The 6,142-nt window shown below is 40.2% G+C and overlaps 1 long non-coding RNA gene across 4 annotated transcripts; it reads left to right on the forward strand.

Moving 5' to 3' along the window:
- The first annotated feature begins 71 nt into the window (after positions 1-71).
- On the forward strand, positions 72-3,657 carry LOC120711383. 4 transcript variants are annotated; one of them, XR_005690272.1, is made up of 6 exons: positions 114-380; positions 816-895; positions 1,385-1,509; positions 2,156-2,328; positions 2,543-2,732; positions 3,303-3,657. It is a non-coding gene; the product is annotated as an uncharacterized LOC120711383 (long non-coding RNA). The 4 variants fall into 4 exon arrangements; XR_005690271.1 differs by having other exon boundaries at positions 72-380; positions 816-1,509; positions 3,318-3,657; XR_005690269.1 differs by having other exon boundaries at positions 108-380; positions 816-1,509.
- The last annotated feature ends 2,485 nt before the right edge of the window (positions 3,658-6,142 follow it).

A 6,142-nucleotide genomic window follows, 5' to 3' on the forward strand; every position in this document is an offset into this window, starting at 1 on the left:
GCGCTATAGTTTCAACTGTGCAGAACAATTTTTACCGTCCGATAGGCATCCAATGAGCAGTTAAATTTTCGATGACGTGGACTGGCCGAGCGCCCACGGAGCCGCGGGGGACTAATATATAGAAATACGGCGACGACGGCGACGGCGACGCTGCGGGCTACGAGCGGCGCTACGGTTCGGCGGTCCCTCCCTCTCCCCCGAATCCCCGCGCCTAGCCCGCGCCCTTCGTTGCGGCTGCGATTCGGAGCAGCGCCGGGCCGAGCAGGGGCTGGCAGTGCTGCAGCTGCGATTCGGAGCGGAGGCGTCCTGCGGTGGCATCCAGCGGCGTCCAACGGCGGCTGTCGTGGTCGATTGAAGAGCGTCCCCCCGCGTCTCCTCCGGTGAGCAGTCATCCATCCATTTGCGATTGATGTTCTAGGGCTTCTAGGGTTTTGATTTTGGAGCATTCCATCCATTCATTGATTCAGTCCATCCGTTTTGCGATTGATATTATAGGGTTTCGATTGAGCAGTCCATCCACCATCTTCAGTAATCCCTGTTCACTTGGTGCAAAGTTCCTGGGTTCCTAATCGAGATCATATTTATATTTTGTTTGTATTTTAGATGATTTAATCATGGGGATTAACCAATGCTTTATTCAGTCTGTACACCGATTCACTATCAGTAATGAACTCACGATCTAATCTGAAACCATATTTTGTTACCGTAATGCTACTTAATGATATACTATAATTAGGATTGTTCAGTAGGTTTTTCAGTAATCCATGTTTGGTTAAGCGAGCATTATTAGTTGAATGGCTTTTCTTTTGTTTCAGTATGCAGATCTTGATGATTATTTTTTCCTGTTGTGGCCGTGAAGCAGCAGCGACGCTGAGGAATTGCGGTGACATGACACGTGCACACACATCCTCTCTCCCATACTGATTTTTCCGCAAAATTCTCCTCCTATGTTTTTTCCCGTGTTGTACAACATGCAGATCATAGATTGTGGAAGTTATATTTTTGTGTGCACATATGGGGTCTCTCTAAGTTTACGGATTCCATGTAGTTTTACAAGCAGGTGCCGGCGTGGTGGTGCTAAATCCAAAAATACTGGACACACGGTTTACTAACCTCTTAGTTCAGTAATTGTTTTGGGAATTCTATGAAATTTCTATAGGGTGGATCATATTAGCCCGCTTACATGCTTTTCAGTAATCTGCCATGTTGTCTTTGTTGTTTTGGTCCAGTAATTTTGAACTACTGGAATGTGGCAGGAGGGTACCATCAGATTTTATTTTTAGTAGTCCACCCATTGCGTTCAGTAATTTTAATCCCTTTTTAGTAATCCATGTTTTGTTGGGTAGAGCATTATTAGTTATAGATTTTTCTTTTTTTGGTGTAGTTTGATCTACTGGAATGATGCAGGAAGGTTTCATCGGATTTGATTCAGCAGTCCATCCATTGAGTCTATCAATAGCCCAGCAAAATTACTGACAAGTTTGAGTAGTAAATTTATTTTGTACACAGGTAACACAGCCACAACGACAGTAGCACTCATCTGCATACATAGTTTCAGTGCTTTCATTTCCACGATTTAGAAACTGTGCTGCTTTTTGTTTCTTGTCCTGGAACCACAGTATTTCAATTAGTTCAGTAAATCACATGGTACATTGACACTAATTAAGCAAGTGCATGCACATCGCCATTGAGTTTAGTAGTCAATCCTCTCTATGCTTAGTATACCTTGGGTTCAATAGTCCATTCACACTATTAACTTTTTCAGTACTCCATTCGACCAGTAGTGCATCTCATGAGAAATATAAAAAAAATGATAGAAACATTCTCTTCAGTAAGCGTTTCTTATCAGCATTTTGATTGGTTCACCTCGGTGTAATTCCTGTACCAGTACCTTTTCAGTAAATCCTGAACCGGTACTATTTCAGTAATTCCATGCCCGGTGTGCTTCGGTATTTACTAATCAGGCTGGCCATAATCTTCTCAACAATAACATTGTTTACTTTAGTTGGATGTTCCCAGGTAGTGTACGAGCACTTTTCATGTATTGATCGTTTTTTTTGCTTATCCACATATCCACATTGGGCAATTTTGAGAGCATCAACTTGTATTTTAGTAATGAACGAGTCGAACTAATGCTTTGTGTTTCTCTGTACAGAGGGGTTTCAAACTTATGCCGAGGGCGAACCTTAGTGTTGTTATTCTTGAAGGCTTCAAAGTTATATCAATCAGGGACAGCGAAGGCCGTCAGTTTCGGATGGATCTCACGCAAACCCCACCTTTCAGATGATGCGCAGGATGGAGCGGGCACAGAAGAATGATAATCCACCAGTAAGTTTCTTTCTTATAGTAATTTAGTATTACTGAATGCTCGATGCATTATGCTAAGTAGTTAGTTCAATAATTTTTTTGAGTTTTGTTTGGCAGAGCACTAGTAGTTCAATATCTTTTTTTGTTCAGTGTGGAAATTGTTCTCCGTTTTGGTAGTAGCACCCAGATGTCTTTTTTTTTTGTAAAGTAACCTATTTTTCCTTCAACTTTTCAGATGTTGTGTTGGTGTCTTGTACCCCGGGGAAGGAGGGTGATTGTGTTGGTAATTTTTGGTGTCAATATCCCATCCCGATTTTGGTGTTCATGGATGCGCAGTTTTTGATTGGTGCAGTTGTTCTAGGGTTTCTTCGATCTAAATCGCGCTCGTGCTAGTTGTGAAGGAACGACGACGATGAGAAATCGAGGTTAGACTCTCACATCCCCTACCCCCGCGCACCCTGCCCCCTCCTTGCTACTAATGCTCCAGAAATTACTGGACAGTGGCCTCAGATGCGTTTTACAGACGTCTTGGTTCGGTAATTGGTTTGAGTTGTGTTGTAATTACTAAGGTTGCGCGTATATTCCTGGCTCACACACACTTTTTTCATGAATTGCTAGTTAATTTTATTGGGCAGAAAAAAGATAGTGTTATATGGATGCATGAAAAGCTGAGGAATATTACCTTACATATATTATTGTATCTATGTAAAACTGCAATTATCGATCTCATTATTTTCAGTATTCCGGATCCATTGCGGTTAGTAGTAGTGGATCTCATCGTGTTCATTTTTCCAAGATTATAGTGTCTGGCAGTCCTATTCAATGTTCTCCTTGTTGTCGATCTGTTGGGTTCAGTAGTACATTCATTGTGTTAAGTATTCTGATTCCGTTGTGCTCAGTAATCGATCCCTTTTTTTGTCGGCATTTTGATGGGTTCACCTTAGCGGGGACATACTGCTGCTTTTTTGCTAATTCTTTTGCCTCTCATGCACAAGATGCTGCAAGTACAGAGCTTCAGGAGATGGCTCCAGCAAGTCCATAATAAAGACACAAGCTTCAACTCATGGATATGCCTCTACCTCTAACAAGTCAATGACAAACCATAAGAAGGATGTGATGATGCAGAATGGCACGTATAAATTAGGATCTATTTTTTTCGTGTAGCATAGGATGTGTGCCTGGGTGGAGAATGGCAATTGAAACAAATATGTATACATTATAAATTCTTTTTGAAACTCTGTGATTTCGGCAATTCAGTAATTCTGAACTACGTATGACCTGCGTCTGGATAAATGTGTGGATCATTTTTTATATCCCAAACCCCAATGTATACCTTGCCTGTATCAGTAATTCTTTTGCAAGCTCAGTAATCTAGTTCCTTAACTACGGACACAAGCTGATCTCCCTGTTAAAAACTTTTTTGCTAGCTTAGTGTTCGCTTGTGGTTGTTGCAGTAGCGCTGCGGCGGCGGCCGCTGCTGCAGCTGCTCAGGACGTGCCACTGTTTTTTTGGTCCCGTAGGTGGAGCTTTTAGCTGCTTTGCAGCTCTGGAGCTTTTAGCTACTTTGCAGCTAAAGAGCTGCAAACGCTGCAGCCAATAACTATGTATTTAATAAATAGTGAATCCAAGCTCCCATGCATTCAGTAATTTGACTTATTATTAGCATTTAACAGTACTTGTTAGTGGTGATCAGTATTTTTTTCTTTCTATAAGGTTCCATGTCAGTAATCTCACAACAAAAGTGACTGCCTTTTGTGAACAAGTAAACTTTCCTTCTTTCTTTTTAGCAATCCGAAGCAATAAAGAAAAAAAATCAGTGCACTTCATTAACAAAATAACTTTGGGGAAGAACAGTGGAATCGAAGCTCTATGCATCTAGTAGTTCAACATCCGTTGAGACACCCACACAACATGATTTTATCGCCAAATGAAAGAAAATCCCCTTTTCTGTGTTTTTCTATTTTTTTTCCTCCCAACCTCATCTTCTTCTACGATGCAGTGCAAGTTCTCCAAGCTGCTCTTCCTGCTGCCTACAGCCTAGCTCCTTCCTTGTGTGCTGCCCCAAGCAGATGCTCCACAGATGGCCTTGCTCATGGGCTCACCCGTCGTGCTGCCCTCGAAGGTGGGATCCGTCGCGCGGCGGAGCTTGAACTCGAGCTTGCCCATGGTGTCCCATAGGCCGTGGCTGTGGCCATTCATACTTAGAGCAAAATGTAATGCAAAAAAAAAGAAGGAAAAAAGATAGTGTATCAGCCAAAAACCAGCCCGCCTAAAAAAGAATACATTGGTGCATATCTCAAACCAGAATTTCTCTTCAGTATTTTTGCATATCCCAGATCAGAATTTCTCTTCAGTATTTTTTAGGATTCTCAACATCAAATAATTTAGTGCCAAAGCTCCTTCAGTATTTCTAGCAGAAATTATCAGTTGACTACAAGGCTCAGTAATTCAGGAATCCACTACTTTTTTTCATGTGTGATTCAGCACAAGCATATCTATAATGATTTTAAGTTCATTACCGTAAAAGTGCAGAAACCTTTTTTGTGTGCATAAACAGAACTTGTTTTTTTCATTGCTTTTTCAGGTGATTATAGGATTCAGAGATCAATGGTTTTTCAATAGTATTTTTCCTTTGCTGTACAATGTTTCAATCAAATATGTTACTTTTTTTCATGTGTGATTCAACACAAGCATATCTATAATGATTTTAAGTTCATTACCGTAAAAGTACAGAAACCTTTTTTGTGTGCATAAACAGAACTTGTTTTTTTTTCATTGCTTTTTCAGGTGATTATAGGATTCAGAGATCAATGTTTTTTCAATAGTATTTTTCCTATGCTGTACAATGTTTCAAACAAATATGTCTATCGCAGCACCGCTAGCAGCAGTGAGAGGGCAGGGGTGGAAGAGAGGGAAAATATAGAAGACCGTGCAGGGCTGAGCAACATCTTCAGCTACTTCATCTGCTGATGTTGTTCAGTTGTCATTTTGAGCTCCTTATGCATTCAGCTAATGGCTATACTAAAATTAAGCTTCTTATAATCATGCAAAAGCATATGTGTACAAGGAAAAAACTAATCCACCTCACTGCGCTGGTACTGTCCTTATATTAGGAATCAGAGAAAACAATTGCGAGCTGTAGGATAGAATGAATGCAAAGGCATTCATGTTTAGTACTCCCTCCGTTCCAAATTATAAGACATTCCAATAATTTTGGAAAGTCAAAGTTTTTTATATTTGACTAAATTTATATAATAGAATAATGATATTTATTATATAAACTAAGTACCAACAGATTCTTTATTAATTATATTTTCATAGTACATCAATTTGATATCATAAATCTTTATATTTCTCGATATAATCTTGATTAAACTTGAGATTGCCTTGACTCTTCAAAATTCTTGTGATGTCCTATAATTTGGAACGGAGAGAGTAGCAATTGGGGGTTGACCATGGGACGCAAAAATCGTAAAAAGAAAGTAGGATAGCATTTCTCTGTAGCAGCTTAACTAGCATGTGCCCAATAAAGGCATGATCGGACTGCTTCGGGTAGCTGGATAGAATGATACATCATCCAGAAAAGCATATTGGGACTGCTTTCAAAAAGCTTTTCCAGCTAGTGCATTTTCTAATAATTCGTTCATTTGATGCAAAAGCTTCAACATGAAAACATCCAAAGTTATCCAAACACCGGGCATAGGGACAACGACCGTGTTCCGTGGGCGAGAAATTTGAGAATTGAATTTAAAATGCAACATATTTTTTAATATAAAAAAGGAAAACGTATTTTGGTCGGGTCAGCTCAAGTCAAGCGCTCGAGCTTCGGCCCTCT

Source organism: Panicum virgatum, chromosome 6K (assembly GCF_016808335.1).
Source record: "Panicum virgatum strain AP13 chromosome 6K, P.virgatum_v5, whole genome shotgun sequence".
Classification (NCBI taxonomy): Eukaryota; Viridiplantae; Streptophyta; class Magnoliopsida; order Poales; family Poaceae; genus Panicum; species Panicum virgatum.